Here is a 19400-nt window from a genome sequence, read left to right as displayed (position 1 = left end):
TGTGGAGAAAGAGGAACACTTTTAAACTGTTGGTGGGAATGCAGATTGGTGCAGCCACTGAATAAAGCAGTATGGAGTTACCTCAAAAAAAAATGAACCTGCCTTTCAAGCCAGCTATCTCACTTCTGGGAATGTATACAAAAGAACACAAAACACTAATTTGAATGAACATAAGCATCCCTGTGTTCATTGAAGCATTATTTATAATCCCCAAGATATGGAAGCAGCCCAAAGATCCATCAGCAGATTAGTGGTTAAAACAACTGTGGAACACTTACACAATGTAATACTACTTGGCTATAAAAAATCAGGCTTTATCATTGATGTGTTTGACTTGCTGTTTGATGACTTTCTGTTTGGGACAGACTTAAGGTAGGTCTCGCTGCTGAAGACCTTTTGTGCACAAGGCTGAGTGGCACTTGGACAGGTCAAAACCAACAGTTAATGACTCAAGAATGAGGTCTAAACTCTTTTTTCTTGTCATCACAACCTTCTATGCTCTAAAGCAAAGATATCTTTATAGCTTTTAAATCTCATCACTCTATTTCATGTGTCATAAGTTCTGGCTAAACAACATTGCTGCCCGGACCAGTTTCTGTACCTTGAATAATGCTAGGTTGTTCTTCTAGAAGCATTTGTCCTTAAAAAACCCTTTTTTTTAATATCTAGCTCAAATGCTACCTTCTTCATAAAGCAACAATCTCTCCCTTTGAATCTTTTATTTTTACCTCCTTTGAACCCTTGTATATCCCACATATAGAAGGTATTGTTTCCAAAACACAAGGAATAATGTTTTTCTCTCTTAAAATATGTTTTTTAAAAAGATAGGAAAACTACACATTTATTAAAAGTTTTATCCTTTTATGCAGTAATTTTCCCTTAATAATTGTATTACACCAAGTAATTACTAAGAGTGAAGACTTGACACATGAAAACCTCCATCATAGAGATACACAGGTAATAGCTCTCAACCAACCCGAGCCTTGACATATGTCTATTTGATAATCATTGCTTTGAGCTGTGCATCTTGTTTATTTCAATCTATATGTTATTCTTAATAAAAGTTTTAATTTCTCTAATCTGTTATTTGTTGTGACTTAAAGCTATAAAACAGGCTACATTTTGACATTTTATTATTTTTTTTCTATGAGATCATTTTGACTATCACCAAAATTTAAGGATGTGTTAGTTTGAATGTGCTCTTTTCAAATGAGTATAATCTTAAAATTGTCCTGTGGACAAAATATGTTTGAAAAATTCTTTGTAATGAAGCTTATTCTGCCTTGCATGATAGACATTTGTGCACTTGTTTTATGGCCTTTATTAGATATTAATTTTTTGGTTGTAGATGTTGTGTCTACTCATCTTTGAATCTCCAGTGGTGTTAAACATAATGCTTTTCATTAAAAATTAATATGCTAGATTTTAAAGGCAGTTTAGAGCTCATTTACTCCAGTGATTTTGAAACTATGCCTAGTGAAAAACTTGGAAGTTTTATGCTTTGGGTACCCCACCCTGCTTTAACAATGTGCCTCTACAATTTTATACAGGGATTAGCAAAAATATGTTTACAGTTGTGAGTATGCGAAACACAGAGTTTATTCTTGTGTTATTATTTATTAATTATTGTTTTATTCTTATTCAATTTTATCAACTACTGTATTATATCTAATGAGCAATATTTTGCTCATTTTAAAAGTGTTACTTGGTTTTAAAAGTATAAAACAAAATCCAACTTGTCATTTTAAGGATGAAATATAAGATGAACATGAGAATATTATATCATTCAGGAAAGGTTTGCTTGTGCTAAAAAAAAATCTAGATCTCAGTGGCTTAACATAGTGAAGATTTACTTCTTGCTCATGCTTGTTCCTCAATCTAGATTAACAAGAAAGATCTTTTCAAAATTGTCATTCAAGAGCCAAAGTTAATGGAAGCTTTATCCTAACCGTGCTTTTAGGATTACTTTGGTAGAGGAAGGAAATGTGGTAGATCATGCACAGGCTCTTAACATGTCTTTGTAATGTTTGTTCAAATTTCATTAGCTAAAGTAAGTCACATAGCCATTCCTAACTTCAAAGGGAGTAGGAAGTAAAATTCTACCCTGCGCCCAGAAAGAGCTGGATGAAATGTCTGTGATAACCCGAAATACTACACTTGGCCATTTATCAGTAGTTCTGGTCTTATATAAATATCTGTTATATATTCTCTCTCAGCTCTTTCCACTACACTATGGATGAATATTGAGTCTGGTATAAACTATGAAGTCTTTGTGGGTTTACAGGAGAAAAAGAGCAATAAAAACTGAATAAGACATAAGAGGCTTTCCTTGATTATCCCTCTGCCTAACATCATCAGTCCTGACCTCTACTTGATTTCTTGGTCCACAAATAAAAACTAATTTGTTCTCTATTTAGAGAAAGCTGTTCTCAATCCTCTTGCCTTCGCTGGCTAAAGTTTTCTTTCTTTGCTTTCATTGTCCCCTTGACTCCAATAATATTTTGCTCTCTTTTATTCTTTACACTTGTAACTGTTCCTTCTGCTATCATGCTTTCTGATCATTCTCCTACTCATCTACGTGACCCCAAATGGGTACCTGCTAAAGCCAAATTATTACTACACAATGGCTGCCTTTCTGAGAATGAAATTAAGTTTAAATTCTAGGTCTATCCCCTATTAGTGTGAAAACTTAAATGTGTTAGCTGACTTCTCTAAACCTACTTTTACATTAGCAAAAATGATGATATTACCCTTATTACATGTTAAGGAGGATTACATGTGAATGAACTCAATGAATAATAGGTACATTCTAAATGCTTTCCTTTCTTCCTTCTCCTTTTTGTTTCTCAAATTCCCTACTTTTAGACTTTATTTTCTCTTGCAAAAACTACTGCAATTGTCTCCAAACTGACTTCTTTAAGTCACTCTGGTTTAATTAATTTAAATAGTTTTACTACACTATTTTGCATATGATAAAAAAATATTTCTTGAGTAAGAAAGTGATATTATGAGATGTATTTTAATTTATTTGTTGATTTGAGAGAGAAACATTGATTTTTTTTCTTCCACTTATTTATGCATTCATTGGTTGATTCTTGTTATGTGCCCTGACCAGGGACTGAACCCACAACTTTGGTGTATCAGGATGATGCTCTAACCAACTGAGCTAACCAGCCAATGTAAGAGGTATTTCTGAAAATTTAAAGTTCAAATCCACTCAGTCTGTCAGTTAAAATAATCCTTATAAGGTCTCAAATTATGTCTCCTACCATAATTTCATTATTTTCCTAAGAGAACACCTTACTTTGATTGATTGTTGTGAAATTAAATTCTATAAGCACAAGGCTTTTTTTTTTCTTTAACTCATCCCTGGAATGTCATCATTGCTCCTTTTTTTTTTTTTTTTAAATTTCAGCTTATTTTCTTTCACATTCCATTTTTCTTTGTTAAGTTACCCAGGGCTTCTCCAGTATTCTGAGATCTTGTCTGCTTTAGACTCTTACAGTACTCCCTGTCTGTACCATTGATTTGTTGGTAAAAGTATCTGAAAGCGTACTGTCGTGCATTATGTATTTATATTATGGGAATGTACTAGGGAAGGTATACTAACTTTTGTAATAAACAACCTTTAAATTACAGTAAATTACAAAATAAAAGTTTAAGCGTTGCTTATATAGCAATTCATAGAGTCTTTCATGAAATGACTCAGAGTTCCAACTTCTTCCTTATTGAAATTCCACCATTCCCTAGAGCTATGCTGTCCAATATTGTCATCACTATCTTGTATGTGGCTATTGAGCATTTGAAAGGTGATTTACTGATAAACTAAGATGTACTGGAAGTGTGAGACGCATTGATTGTGAAAATTTAGTGTGATGAAATGAATGTAGAATATTGATGTAATAATTTTTAATTGACTATGAGGGAAAGTGACAATATTTTCTGTATATTAGGTTAAGTAAAATACGGTATTAAAATTAATTTCACATTGAGTGAAATATTTTTGTAGCTACTAGAAAATTTTAAATTTTTCATGCAACCATATTGTATTTGTTAGATTGCATTGCCAGAGAGCTCTGTTGGATCTTATTTGGATCTCCTGTAGCTGGTGGAAGATAGAGGAAGGAAAAGAGTGCAGGTGATTATAGGCTTTTATGGGTCAGGCCTGAGAGAGACTACATCACTTCTGTTCAAATCCCGTGGCCAGAATGCAGACATATGGCCTCCCTTTTTTAAAAGAAAGCAGAGACATAAAAAAAAAAGTATGTGCTGAGAAGAAATAAAAAATAGATTTTAGTGACCACATAAGCTGTCTTTTCTGCATGTATTTGTCTCTCTGAGTGTGAATAAATGTCTTGCAAATCATGTTAGAGACCTTCTCTATTACTTCTCTAATAGCTTAATGTTAATTTTTTTTTAATTATTATGTGCCTTGCTGTGGTCCTTCTTGGGTTCAGCTTGTTCCAGACTCTGTGCTTCCTGGACCTGTGTGCCTTTTTCCTCCACCAGGAGAGGGAAGTTTTCAGTAATTATTTCTTCAAATAGGTTCTCAGTAAATCTTAACATTTTGGAATCCTTTTCTACTAAGCCTGAGTGAATACTTTCTAACATTTAAATATCAGTGAAAACAAGAAAACAGATATCAGTATATCTGAACTGGGAGATACTAAAGATACTACCCTTACTAGAATGTGTGAATGTATATGAATGTGTTTAGGTTGGGAGATGGTGGAGACAAAGAGGTGAAGTGTGATCAAAGAATAATTGAAAATTTGACAGAGGAAAAAGTTTTGTAAAGCAATGAGTACCAGACAGAGGAATACAGACTTGACGCGATAGAATATAAAGTGACTTAATGACAGAGGCAGGGAAAGTGGTGAGACGATTATTTAAAAAAATGGAAGCTGTGTGTGATAGAAGTCTGGAGTGAGGGAAAACTTTGAATAAGAGATTCCTGGGAAAATGTTACTGATAATGTATTGAGGTCAAGCCAGGTTCATTTAAAATACAGGAGTGGGCAGCTCTGACCAGTGTGGCTCAGTTGGTTGGGCATCATTCTGCAAGGGGAAATATCGCCAGCTCGATTCCCAGTCAGGGCACATGCCTGGGTTATGGGTTTGGTTTCAATTCAGGTTGGGGTGCATATGAGAGGCATCCGATCAGTATTTCTCTCTCACATTGACGTTTCTCTCTCTCTCTTTCTCCCTCCCTTCACCATCTCTAAAGACAAAAAATGTGCCCTGTCTGTTGTGGCTCAGGGGATTGAGTGCCAGCCTGTGAACCAAAGAGTCATAGGTTTGATTCCCAGTCAGGACATATGCTTGGGTTATGGGCCAGGTCCCCAGTTGGGGGTGTGAGAAGCAACCACACACTGATGTTTCTCTCCCTCTCTCTCTTCCTTCCTGTCTCTCTAAAAATAAATAAAATCTTTAAAACTTTTTAAAAAATCTTAAAAAAATAAAATCTTTACAAAAAGTAGAAGGGTTGGCAAAAGTAGGTTTACAGTTGTTTGTATGCAGATTACAATGATCATTAACTTTATTAAGTGAAAAGAATGTCACAATGCCATTATAAACCTACTTTTGCCTACCCCATATGTATTAAGAAGCAGAAAGAAAAAGGTGCTGTGTTACTAACCTGCTAAACTTTGCTGCTTCCCCTTTCTAAACAAAGACATCAACTCTTTTTTTTTTTTGACATGGTATGCAGCAAGACTTCTGTTTGTTTATTTTTCACATGCAAATTGTCTCCTGTTTTCCAGCCAGTCTGCTCATTTCAAAGTCGAAACAAGCTAGGTGGGAGGCTTATGGCTTTGTAGCCCCAAATAACAAGTAAATGCTAAAGTTTCTTTATTTTTAGAAAAATTCCATGTGGCTCCATGAAATCAAGCTGTGACTGTTTGGTGTCAGTCTCTTTTGTCATCAATTGTTTCTACACCATTCTCCCTTTGAAGAGGGTAGTGGAAATCCATATACCTGAGAAAGGAGCCAACTTGGGGTCTGGAGAAGTTTTGTGGGTTGGTGGGAGTGTCATGACAGTCATAGGCACTTGAGCGTTAGCCCCTGTGCATTATTTTAAATAGAGGTGTTATCTTTTATTTTTTGGTGATGTTTAAAAATCTGCCACGGACACAGCAGTGGCAGCCATGGGTACATGTGTGTGTGTGGGTTTGCATAATGGTTAGAAAACCATTAATAAAGGTTTTCTGCATTCCATAGTGGTTATGGATGAGGGTTAAGTAGGTCAAAGTGCTTATGGGTGTAGGCTGAATGTCTAACTATTCTTTTCAGTATTGTAATCTGATAATCCTACATCAAAGCCTTCAAATAAACTTTGTGTTTTATGTTTTTGTCATTGTAACATATCTTGCTAAATAGCACTTTCTACTGTTATAAACATTTGGCATCTATCATGTCATTTGATCTTTGCAGCAACTCTTTGAGGTAATGAAAATATAATTATTCCCATTTGACAGGCTAAGAAAACCAGGATCCAACAGGCAAAGTAGCTTACTCTGGTTTATGGAATGTGGTAATTGGTGGTGACGGTGAGATGGTGGATACGTAGAATCTTGCTTCATCTCTAGAGGCAGGGGAGAAGAAATAGGTGTAATCAAGTCTTCATGAGAACATGATCCAATTCATTGGAATGTGGATGATTTGCTTTACAGCCATCTACGATTGTTAAAAATTCAGATTTCTGAGCCCAAGAAAGATCTACTGCTTCACAATCCCCAGAAATGTTGCCTGAGAATCTGCCTCTGTAGAAACTGTTCCAGGTGATGTTATACATCCTTAAGGTTGAGAACTGAGGCAGGAGATAGGCAGGAAGGAGGAAACTCCAGAGGTGCCCCAGGCCTATGATAAAGGACATCAATACAGGATAGAGACCTTGTTCCACTTTCTGGAAAAGCGCTGAATCATGGTGAATCATGAATGAACCTGCTCAGAAGATGCTACATGACCTCTGCTTTGTTTAATAGCATTATAATAAATTAACATTGTGGGATCCCCTTCCCTGGTGGCCAATCAGGGAAAATCATGGGAGACCACATGCGCAGTAGCTTTAAAATAATATAATTACTAGTACATGCACAATAAAACCCTGCCAAAACTAGCCAGGAAATATCCACCTTACAAGAATAGAATCCCTCCAGCCCCTGAAGTCAATCTCTGCCTGGAGTTGACCCACTCCCATCTTCTGTGGAGTGTAGTATCATTTAATAAATCTGTTCACTTTCTTTCTGCTGTAAACTCTTTGTGTGTTTGGTTCAATTCTTTGTCCATGATCACCAAGAACCTGGTTACCTGTGCCCACCTGCGACAGAACCACTGTAAAGTAGGGTGCAATTAGGCCTTGGAATTTAACAGTTCTAGATATAGTCACAGCTGTTTTGTTTTACTGAGCTGTTTGACAGTGAAGTGCAGTGTTCTTGTATTTATAATGTGGATGACAAATGCAACTATGAAAAATGTTTCCTTAATATATAAGAATTGCAGTAAAAAATGATTTCTGAAAAATGGTGAATATAGCTTTATGACAAATGTGGATTTGCCCTGTTGCTGAGGGGCACATGCACATTCAAACCCTTGTATGTTATATACATGCGACTAAAGAAAGAAAAGAAAAATAAGTGAAAATAAGTTAAAAATAAAATAAACTTGGCCATAGGTCTAGCAAAGTTATTTGGTTAATTTAAAGACAATCTGAAAATCATGGGCTCCAAGTTTTGAAGGAAACATAAACTTCTGAACTTCAGAGTTGTCTTTAGGACATATAACTGATCGCTGCTTAGTTAAAAAAATTTTTAATCCAATTCCCTTGGCAACCCTAGAAACAGGACATGAATAACTTTCAAACGGAAAAAAAAATCTTTGTTGTTTGAATAGCACAGATTTCCATTCAGTTGGAAAAAATTACAAAAATTTCCCTTGAAAAGCAGTGATTGAAATGTTCTGAAAAAATTCAAAGAACGTTTTTGAAAATATCAACTTCAAAACAAAATTTCTCAAGGTTTTTATAAAACCAAAACACCAAAACCCTGATGGGTGCTCTCTCATCTCTGGTCCATATGTTGTCAGCTAATCCGATGCTCTGAATATCTTGGGGAAAAGAATTTTATGTATGATGGAGCCAGATTTTCCCAGTGCCTTAGCTTCATGCTGGGATTGGGCCAAACGCTAATGGAAACTTATTTATTTCTGCCAGGCAGGGAAGTTAATAAGAATAATAAATGTTTCTTAAACCCAGCATTTGGGCCAGACACCAAGCACTTGGAAAATGTGAAATGAATGAAACAAGATTTTAATCCTGTTAGCACCACCATTTTCATATTTATAAGCTACAAAAAGGATATTGAGAGGCTGGTGAATCTATATCAGCATCTGTCATTACTTTAGAGTCCTTTAGGTGCTCAAAGCAAGGAACTGTCAACTTGATTGTGGATGTTTTTCTAAAAGAGTGTTCCTGTAATAGCCATTATACAAACAAATGTTTGGTAGGTGTCTTAGATTTGGTCATCTGGGGAATGAAAAATTTAGGATGCTTTTTTTAAATCCTCATCTGAGGATATCTTTATTGATTTTAGAAAGAGAGAACAGAGGTGGTGGTGGGGAGAGAGAGAGAGAGAAACATTGATGTGAGAAATACTGATCAGTTGCTTCCTGTCTGCGTCCTGACTGGGGATCAAAACTGCAACCTAGGTATGTGCCCTGACTGGGAATTAAACCCACAACTTTTTGGTGTATGAGACAACACTACAATCAACTGAGCCACTTGGCCAGGGCAGGATTTTCTTTTTAATGTTTATTTAAATTATTTTTTTATTTTCCAACTATAGTTGTCATACAATATAATATTAGTTTCAGGTATATACCCCAGTGGTTAGACATTATGTAGCTTACTAAGTGATCGTCCCCCAAAATCTTGAACTCATCTGACACCATACTTAGTTATTAGAATATTATTGACTATATTCTCTATGTGGTACTTTACATGACTATTCTGTAGTAACCAATTTGTACTTCTTAATCCATTTACCGTTCTCATCCATCCTCCCCAATTCCCCTCCCATCTGGCAACCATCACAATATTCTATGTATCTATGAACCTATTTCTGTTCTGTTTGTTTATTTTCTTCTTTAGATTCAATTGTTGATAGATGCGTATTTACTATCATTTATTGTTAATATTTAATTTCTTTTCTTTTTAAAGAAGATCCTTTAATATTTCATGTAATACTGGTTTGGTGGTGATGGACTCCTTTAACTTTTTTTTTGTCTGGGAAGCTCTTTATATGTCCTTAGATTTTAAATGATAGTTTTGCTGGGTAGAATAATCTTGATTGTAGATCCTTGCTTTTCATCATCTTGAATATTTCTTGCCAGTCCCTCCTGGCTTGCAAAGTTTCTGCTGAGAAATCAGCTGACAGTCTTATAGGAACTCCCTCGTAGATCACTAACTGCTTTTTTCTTACTGCTCTTAAAATTCTCTCCCTATCGTTAACATTTGGCATTTTAATTTTGATGTCTTGATGTGCCTCTTTTGGTCCATCTTGTTTGGGACTCTTTGCCCTTCCTGGACTTGTATGTCTATTTCTTTTACCAGGTTAGGGAATTTTTTTGCCATTATTTTTTACCATGCGTTTTCAATGTCTTGCTCTCTCTCATCTCTTTCTGGCATCCCCATGATGCAAATGTTGGTATACTTGAAGTTGTCTCAGAAGTTCTTTATACTATCCTTAGTTTTGGGGTTATTTTTTCTTTTTTGCTCATCTGATTTGGTGTTTTTTGTTTATCTCGCAAATCTCTGATTCAATCCTCTGCTTCATCTATTCTACTGTTGATTCCTGGTGATGTATTTGTTCGTTTCTGTTAATGTATTATTCATTTCTGACTGGTTCCTTTTTATGTTTACTACCTCTCTTTTTATGTTTTCCATTTCTACTATTCCCATAAGTTCATTCATCTTCTCTTCCCCTAAATTCATTAAGCATCCTTATTACCATTGTTTTGAACTCTGCATCTGGTAGCTTGCTTGTCTCCATTTTGTTTAATTCCTTTTCTGGAGTTTTGTTCTGTTTTTACACTTGGGACATATTTCTTTTTCTCCTTATTTTGGCAGCCTCCCTGTGCTATTCTGTGTACTAGATAGAGCTGCTACATCTCTTTGGCTTGGTAGAGTGGCCTTATAGAGTATGTGTCCTATAGGGTCGAGTGGCACAACCTCCTCAAGTTGGGCACTTCAGGTATGTACCCCCACATGTGGTCTATGTACCCCCTCCTGTTGTAGTTGACCCTTGATTGTTGGCACATCAATGAGAGGATTTACCCCTGGATGATAGGCTGTAAGGACTGGCTGTGATCACCTTGGAGGATCAGCTGCATAGGGATCCACCCCACAAAACAGTACTTTCTTTGTGAGGCTCTGATGCCCACTGAGTCTAACCTTTATTGTGTCTTTTGTGAAGGTGGTTGCGTGGTATTTCTGCATGGTATGAAGCTGTCTACCTGATGCTCTGGCTCTGGGGTCTCCTGGGAGGTACAGGCCAAGGTTAGCTGCCACCTGTGCCTTGGCTGGTAACACTGGCATGAGCTACAGAGCAATCTGTGGCTGGCTGCTACTTGTTCTGGGTTTGGAGTTACCCAGGAGAGGCCAGTCTTTGAACTGAGGCTGGATGCCACTAGTACCAGGCCTAGGGCCAGTTAGTGAGAGGTATAGGCATGCCAAGGCTATATGCTTCTTGTTTGAGAGATTTTAGAAAAGTCTGAAACAGGCCATTCATATGGAAAAGCCACTGGAAATGGTTGGGTGGGCCCACAAGTTGGGTGAGGCTGGTTTTCTGGGAATTACCAGAGTGGGGCCAACAATGTTAGCCAGGTTGATGGAAAGTGAGATATGGTACCTGCCTACAGGCTCTGTGGGGGAAGGGCCTAGAAAAGGAACAATGGCCTCTGACTTCATTTCTATCTGGGAGAAAGCTGTCTCTCCAGCTTTCATCCTGATCCCAGACAATTCAGTTCCTTTCCTTATGTCCCTGGTGTCTTTTGAGCTGCTGCTTCAGCATTGGAGCTTTGAGCGAGTGAGTCCAAGTAAGTCCATGTGCTAGCCCTTTAAGAGGAATGTCCGAGACTCCACAAGCCCTTGGTCTCACTCAGCCCCAATCTCTACTCATTTTTATAGCCAGAAGTTATGGGGACTTCTCTTCCTGGCACTGGAATCCTAGGCTGGGGAGCCTGGCGTGGGGCTGTGACCCCTCACTCCTCAGGGGAAACATCTGCAGCCAAGGTGTCCCTCCCAATTTTCATCTATCACATGTGTGTAAGATCAGCCTGGTCCAAGTCTCTGCCCCTCCTACCAGTCTCACTATACCTCTTCACATCCTTAGTTGTAGGACTTCCTTTCAGCCAGATGTCAGGCAGTTCTGTGTGATATTTATTCTGAAGTTTAGTTGTAGCTTTGATGCAGTTATGGGAGCATTCAAGTACTGCTTTTACCAATGTCATCATCTTGACTGGAACCCTTGACTTTGATAATTTCCCAAGGCCCATTTTAATTTGTAAAATTTGTAAGCCTTAGAATAAGCACAGAAATTATTATCTAATATTTGCTAAGCATTTTTACCCCTTCTATTGGATAGGGGTCAGATCTCAATGGATTAAAACTATAAAAATTTTTGGTCATTGGTCTTGTAGTAACAGTGAGCTCTGGAATATTCTAGAATTAAAGATGTCTTGAAAATCAATTATTTAGACAATATTAGACAAGGAATTATGAACCTGAAAAAAAACACACAAGTGAGAGCAGAATATCTGGCAGAGTAAGATAATTGCAAAAATACAGTAAAGTTGTCAAGGTTAGGAATCATGTCCTATTGAGCTTTGTATTCTGAGAACCTCTTACTACATGTGGCACCTAATAGGTGTTGAATAAATATTTGTCCAATTGAGTGTTTGCAGAACTAATAAAAACAGAGCTTGAGCTTTAGACATGGGGGTCTGTAGTCACAACAGTTAAATGGAACAGTAATGAAGTCTGTCAGAAGTGGCATTATTAACCCTTCTGAAGACAGAGACCTTTGTGAGGGTAGATTTGGGCATTTATATCTTGCTGTATTTTGATCTAAAGTAGCTCTGCCATGGGAGTCTAAAAAATTTTAAGTGTTGAGATTGTGAAGTTGGACTCTAAATAAAAAAAGGAGTCTTTGGTCTTTAGGAAATCACTTTTTAAAACAGACCAAATGGTTGCAGGGAAAGGTGACCTAGCTTTGAGAAAACCCAATACATAAATATCAGAACTGCCAAAAGAGATCAATGTTACTGTCATGAAACTGTTTTAAATTTCCATCCCAAACCTCATTTTAAAATAGTCTTATTTTTAAATGTTCTCTTTTTTAGGAAGAACATAAACTCTTTCAGGAAACAGCTTTGTGAGCTTTGTATTAGGACAAGTTTGGAACTCAAATTACTAGAGCATTTCTGAAAGAAGATCTATTGGACATAAAATTCAAGGTCACCTATCTACTAATTCTAATAAAAGAAAAGCATAGCTAGTGCTTGTAAAGTTTCCTTTTAATAAGGGAAAAAAGAGTAATGTTTTTCTTAAAAGTTCTAGTGTTAGACATGGGAAGTAAGTTTAGATGGTAAGCAGAGAGGCTCATGGGCAAAGAGAGGGCTTGGATTGCAAAAGAAGAGTCTCTTTAATTGATTTGAGTAGTAAGTGGGACAAAAGAATTCACCTTTAAATTGACCTGGAAAGAGGTTAGGGATTTGCCAGAGCAGTTGGGCTGAGTATCTCAAGAAAATATTGATACTTTAAGCAACACTGATTCCAGCCCACCCAACGTTTGAACACCAGGAACTTGAATGACTTTTAAACTCAATGTAGGACATTTGACTTTGTTAGAATTCACGATAAATGATAAAGGGAAGTTAAGAACCATTTAAAAAGGTAGTAGTTATGGGGATATCCTTCAAATTTTTAAAAATGTGATATCGTAATGCATTAATTCAACTGATAGTTGTTGAATACCCAAGTACTGTGCTTGGGGATGTGAGAGACTAAAATAGAGAATTAATGTTTAAAAGCTACAACTTAAAGTAGTTTATGGAAGCTACACTTGTGCTAAAAATAGAGCACTACCTGGGTATGGGGGTTGGGAACATCACTTCCTACAGGGATGATGGTGGAAGAGATGACATTGAAATTGAACTTGCAGTGAAGGATTTTCGTAGCTAGATAGAGGAGGTGGTATAGCATTTTAGATTAAAGGAATGAATAAACAAAAACTTATGGTAAGCATTTATTTAGCCTTCACTATGTACCAGGCTGTATACTTTGAAACTAGTTTAGAAAAGATAGATACATTACAGAAGTATAATGAGAAAACACATATGTGAGAAATAGTGAACAGATCTGATTTGATATAGCAAATGTTTCCTATACAGGATAAGTGAGGAAGATGAACTTAAGGAAATTGGGGACTGACGACAGAGATCAGAATGCCAGACTAAGTCTGTTTATTGAAATAGCTAACTATAAAGAGCATAAATGTCATATTCCAGTGAGTTAAGAGGAAAGTTACTATTAGTTATAATTTGAATTTTAAAGCACATATTTGAGGGACTACCACCTGGTGGCAGAGCACTTACATTGCATCGTATGTTGTTGAGAGATGAATAAATATTTCAAAGTTTCAAACAGTAGACCTTTGTTTATAAATTGACAAATAACATGATAAAAATGAGTTGATTATTCATTGCATAAAAGTATTCTTCATCAGATTCTTTTCTAAACAGAGAAATCCCTGAGAGCATCTAAAATGATTTTTGTTCCTACAAATCCTGATATAATTTTAAATGGAAAAATGGTGAGAATATTTATTTATTTATCCAAAGTAATTTAATAATTAAAAATTATAATTCCACAAACTGTATAATGACATTAGGAAAAAGATATAACTATTTCATTTCTGGGATATTAATTTTAAGATGTTCTTTTTTTGGTGGTGGTTACACACATGATGAAATTGCATAGAGCTATACATACATACACACACAAGTAAAATGGGAGAAACTGAATATCTGAACATGAAAAATCTGAATAAAGTCTGTGGGTTATACGAATGTCAATTCCTAGTTTTAATGTTGTGTTATACTCATGTAAGATGTTGGAAAATACTGGGTAAGGGTACATGGGACTTTTCTCTACTTTTTTTATGTAACTTCCTGTGAGTCCATAATTATTTAAAAATAAAAAAATCATAAATATCATTTAGCTTAACTTCTACAAAATTCAACTGCAATGATGAAATATAAAAAAAGGCTTAATATCTAATGAACATTTGGAACTAGTTACATATTCCATCAAATAAAGAATATATCTAGGAAATTAAAGAATATAAGGTATGAATACTATATTCATTTTTTTCTTAATTAAAAATATGTTAATCTAAATTGATAGATTGATGCAATTTTTATCAATTATTATTTATAGATTTCTTTATTCTTTGAAATAAATTTGTACATTGAGGGACATATTAATATTGTATAATAAATCAGATAATAAAAAGAAGTAAATAAAATTTTTATCACTCAAACCCAATCAAATGGTATAGTTTTCCTATCTATCCATCTATCTATCTATCCATTATCTATCCATTCATTCAATATTTATGAGAAATTCTCTGCTCTGGATGCTCTTTGATAACATAGATTAGTAAATGGTCCAGACTGTGGTGCTTTTTCTAACTTGCATGAACACTTTCTAAAGGCCAGCATTGGTTCAGAACACAGATATATGTGGACAAGGAACTTAACATTAGTATCTATTTAAAATATTGTATTAAATAAGTTTTCTATATGACACACAATAAGTACTATGGAAGTATTAGCTGCTATTATTATTATTTTATTAATTTTATTGGTGACATTGGTTAATACAATTACATAGGTTTCAAGTGTACAGTTCTATGACACATCATTTGTATATTGCATTGTGTATTTACCACCCAAAGTTAAATCTCTTTCATCACCATATATTTGACCCCCTTTACCTTTTACTATACCCCCCACTACCCTTTCCTTCTGTGTTTATGAGTTTTTTATTGTTATTATTACATTTGCTATTTTATTTATTTAAATTTTATTGAATTTATTGGGGTTATATTGGTTAGTAAAAATATATAGGTTTCAAATGTACAATTCTATAATACATTATCTGTATATTGTATTGTGAGTTCATTATTATAATTAAACTACTAGAATTTGTCAGAAGTATTTTACCAAAAGAAAAATAGCAGGAACAGTTAACCAGTAAATGTAGAATCACAGAAATTTATTTTTCATTCAACAAATAATTTTGAATGCTTTTGACATGCCAAGCACCGTTCTTGGAAATGGGACTAGGAAAAAAAGCAAGCACTCCTTTCCACCCTTGTAGTCATATAGCTTACATTTATGAGCACTTTTAAAGAAATCACCAAGAATAATTAAATTTGTTTTATTTATTGGTTTTATATTAAGTACACTTTGCTAAATGGCAAAAGAGAGGGTGAGAGATAAAACATATAAATATGTTTAAGACAATCTCTAGTCTCAAGAGTCTATGGTATTAATAAAGGAGGTAAACTTTCATAAGGAAATATCCAGTCAAAATGATATAGTACCAAAATATATGCTACAATGAAAGTTTAGAGGAAGAAGTAATTGTTGAGGTCTGTGGTAACCAAGAAACTTTTCCTGGAACCAGGGGAACCTGCTCTGGGGCTTAAAGAATTTATAGATTTGTATTCGGCTCAGAAGTGACTTTTTGGATACATCACTGTGTGGCAGAAACTGGTTAGCAGCTCTTCAAATTAGATTTCTCTTCCCTTTGGAAACTTAGCCAGCAGTTATATGTTACACATCTAGGACTGGTCTATGGAAACCCTATTTGATGCTCCTTTTGCCTTATTTTCTCCAAATGTTGGTTGGATGGTGATACTCAGGGCCAGCACAGAGGCCACATATTGAAGTCAGCAGAGGCCCATGACGGGCCTGAGTCCACTACATGGAGTGGAACTTTCCTCTTCTTCCCCACTCCTAACCCCATTCCACACCAACTAATAGTCTTTGCAAGTGGAAAATACACTACTCACTTGTTTATAGGTTTGCCTGTTACAGCAGCTAGCATTAATACACTACATAACACAACCAGATTGACTTTGATTTTTTTAACACCTTTGACAGTGTATCAGTCAATGAAATACAACATGTAAAACTCTGTACCAGCTGACACTGTACAATCTACAGCAAGCTTGGTGTGGGGGCTCTTGTATAATCATTGACAAATTTTGATAAATTCAGAACTGAAGATTATGTGCATGAATCTTGCTTTGCAGATATACATACAATGTCTACATACAATGAGAGAAAAGGAGATATTGCCTAATCTCTTAACCTTGGAAGAGGTTGTAGCTGATTTGGAGATACAAACAAATTCTTTTCTTAAATGTTGTTACATATATTGGATGCATAGGTTCAAGGTCATGTTTAGGCTGCATGTTTGCATGTGACCAAGGTAAAGCCATAACATTTAAGCAGTCTGTTTCCTTAAAAGACGTGTCTCATAAAGGTGTGTGATATTCGATAGTAAGTCATATCTGAGAGATACCATGAACTCTGAAGTCAGTGTTGGTGTAGTTGTTTTTTTCATGAACTTCGAGGTCAGTGTTGTTTTTTTTTTCATTTAACCTTGAAAATGGCTGGAAAAATATATCAAGTCAATGATTCAAAAAAGTTTTTAGCAACACCTATGTTTCCATTATTTGAAAAGAAAAAATTTTATTCTTTATGTATTTATATTTCTCTATACAATAATTTCTAGATTTTAATGGGAAATACATTAAAAATCATGTATTTTATTTTATAAATATAATAAATACAAGTTTGCAGTGGTTTTAATTTTTTTTCACATCTCAACACATACTAGTAATGAACGTATCTCTTGAATACATGTGACCTACTCTGTAATTTTTTTTTTGACTGTGACCACCACAGGATTAACTGGAGTATGTATGTGAGGGTGTCTGTGAGTGTGCGCAAGAGCATGTGTGGTTCCTGTCTTCTAGGTTGGTTCACTTTCCATTATTTTAAGTAATTGTTAAATCTATTCTAAATTCTCTTTTCAATCATTTACTTGCAATAAAAATTTAAAAAGCAGTTTGGTCATCACTTTAAAAATGACTATTCTTGGCCCTGCCTGGTGTGACTCAATGGGTTGGAGCACCATCCCATAAACTGAAAGATCTCAGGTTTGGTCCCCAGTCAGGGAGCATATGAGAGGCAACTGATGGGTGTTTCTCTTTCACATCAATGGTTCTCTCCCTCTCTCTCTTCTTCCTTCCTCTTTTTCTAAAATAAGTAAGCATGTCCTTGGGTGAGGATAAAAAAATAACTGTACTTAAAACATAGTTGTCACTTCTAGTTTATCTTCCCTGGATGCAATCCCAGTTCCATTAAATTTTGTGATGACTTTTGCCAAACAAAGCTTGCCAATTAGCAAATACAAGTATTTACAAGTTTTCCCTCTCATGAGAGTCTAGCTTTATCATTGACTTTATGGATCCTAGGCAGTCTTGTGAATAGTTTTTTACACATTGTAGCTAATGATATGGCTGCATAAAGATCATTTAATAGCCAATAGTTTATAGTGTGGATCCCCACACAGGGGACCATGAAGTTACTAAGTGACCATGAATGGGCAATGTGTCACAGCTGGAACACGAGGGGCCAGATAAGAACAATGGTAACATAAGGCGGTACTTCGGTCTTAGGACTTTAAATTAGGACTCCTTGTGTTCTCATTGCCTAATATCAGTACAGACTCTTGACCTTTGGGAGACACTGAGTGAGCCAGCAGGGAGGGAAAAAATATTTTGAATTTTAGGTAGATAAATGTGGAGCAGAAAAGAAGCAAATTTCAGCACACATTTGGATTGTTCAGTACACCTTATGTAATTGACACTCTTTCCCCTTTTTGTTTGGAGATTCTTCTTTGTTTAGACATAGGCCCTGTTTTCTGTTTTAAAATGATTCTGCCAAGGAGAGCCCTCCAAAAGCTAACCTCTTTCACTCAGATATGAACAAAGTTAAGGAGAGATTTTAATCTCTTGAGTCCTTGTTGATATGTTTGGAAACAGCTGAGAGGTCTTTAGAATAATTAAGGAAACTGTGATGAAAACTTTCTTTAGAGATTATTTGCAAGTACAGATCCTAACTAAGAAGGTTTAGTTCTGAGTTCTGCTAAGAATGCATTGCAAAGTAATATAACTTCAGGCTATGGAAGTATTTGTGTTCTTGGATGTCAGAAGGGTACCAAAGGCTCTTGCTGTCTTTCAGTGTGTCATGTAGAGAGTTGCCAGACAAACAGATACACCAAATTCCTCATTTATTTTTTTGAGAAACAGTACTCCCAAACCACATCTTATTACAATGCTGGATCTGAGAGGATGCCTGGAACTGCAGCATTAATTAGGAAGTTCCCCTTTCAGTGGCCAGACCCTCACTTGCTATGTTCATGCTGTCAGATCCAACCATGGATCTAGCTCTGCCAGGTAGACCACAAAGGAGGGATGCTCTTTTTTTTCCCACCCAAGTGGAAAAGGTGCTTGTGCTAAGCTCCTCTACATTAGAAATTCACTCTTGCATAACTTATGTTTCTCAGTGACACTTCCAAGGATTTGATTTCTTTAGACCTTAAGAGATCTTTGAGGAGATAAAAAGTGCAGATAATCAGGCAATCACTTGAAGAACAACAGACAGAGGCAGAGACATCAGAAGCACACCAGTGCCTGCCTGCATCAATGCATTTGTTGTGATAGCAGGTCATGTTAATTTTCAAGTGTTGTCATTTGGCAAATTGGATCTTCAAACAAGTGACGAAGTTCACCTTAAAAAATAGTACTTTCACACAAAGACTGATTGCTCTTTTTTGTACATTCTTTTCTCTGAGTGTTTATGTGTGTTTAATGCTCTATCTTTTGTTTCCCTGCCCCATAGAAAGTGTGCTACTCTCTGCTGGTTTCTTATGATAGCTTTGCTCACTGATGCAGAGCAGCCCTGGAACTGTTCAATACATGTGATTGGCAGCTATCCTCAAGTGCAGCTGAAAGACCTCAAGAACACACTCTCTGCTCCCTGTTTCTCAGACATGGCTGGGGTTAATAAAAATTTTTTAACTTTTACCTGTTTAAATTTTATATCATCAAAGACACAATCACACATTTTTTTTCAAACATGGAATGGTTTTTCTTCCTTTCTTAGTGAAATTAAATAACTAAATTAAGAATAAGTTATTTGCTGATTTCTGCTAAGATTTTCACCTTTGCCTTTTAAATAAAAGATTACACAGTGCTTTATTTT

This window comes from Pteronotus mesoamericanus, unplaced genomic scaffold, assembly GCF_021234165.1.
Source record: "Pteronotus mesoamericanus isolate MK-2021 breed Mesoamerican mustached bat unplaced genomic scaffold, CSHL_Meso_final contig_20, whole genome shotgun sequence".
Classification (NCBI taxonomy): Eukaryota; Metazoa; Chordata; class Mammalia; order Chiroptera; family Mormoopidae; genus Pteronotus; species Pteronotus mesoamericanus.
This window is presented reverse-complemented; position numbering follows the sequence as displayed.